Below are 848 nucleotides of genomic sequence, written 5' to 3' on the forward strand. Positions count from 1 at the left end.
GATTTGGAATTGTGTTTTGGGTGGTTTTAATCACTAAAATAGAATGGATATTTCGATGTTTTTCTAGAAATTAATATCCCATATTTTGAGGTTATTTAGTGTTATGCCCAGATTTGTGTGTTTTCAAAGTGTTAGCCTTTGGTTCTTCATCGTCTCTGGGCCATTGCATGGGCTCTGCACCATTGCATGGGCTCTAGACCATTGCCCCTCTAGTCCAACCATTGCCCCTCTGGTCCAACCATTGCCCCTCTGGTCCAACCATTGCCTCTGGTCCTTCATAGTCTCGCCTCTGGTCCAACCATTGCCCCTGTGGTCCAACCATTGCCTCTGTGTGACAATTCTGCATTTTGGAATTTCAGGTTAGTAACTCATTTTAGGACCTTTATTGAAAACTAAGTCTTTCTAGGATTTAGCTTCGATGATTTGTGATCATCTTGATCATCTCCCAAGATTAGTCTGTTAGGTCACGTTTCGGCGGGTAGCTAACCAAGTTAGTCCGTGCAATGCCAAATAGTCTTGAAATATTTCACATAAAAATAAAGCTGATATTTTCGTTTCGTTCTTCTTAAAATTCAAATTTCCAAAGTTCCAATCTTTTATATTTGGTTGCCAATTATTTTTTTTGAAAGAGTGGAGTTTTAAAAATCTTTTGTCAAAATTGTTTTGTTTGTTGTATTTATTGGGGCCTTGTAATTAGTTAATAAAAGCCTTCTTGGGCCTGGACCTTTAGAGTCAGCCCATTCCTTCTCTTGAAGCCCCATATAAATACTCCCTTCTCTTTTGAAAATTCTTCATCCTTCAAAATTTCCAGCCATTTCATTTCTCTCTCTCTAACATTCATCACCTTC

This window comes from Cynara cardunculus, assembly GCF_001531365.2.
Source record: "Cynara cardunculus var. scolymus isolate 2C chromosome LG 2, CcrdV1, whole genome shotgun sequence".
Lineage (NCBI taxonomy): Eukaryota > Viridiplantae > Streptophyta > Magnoliopsida > Asterales > Asteraceae > Cynara > Cynara cardunculus.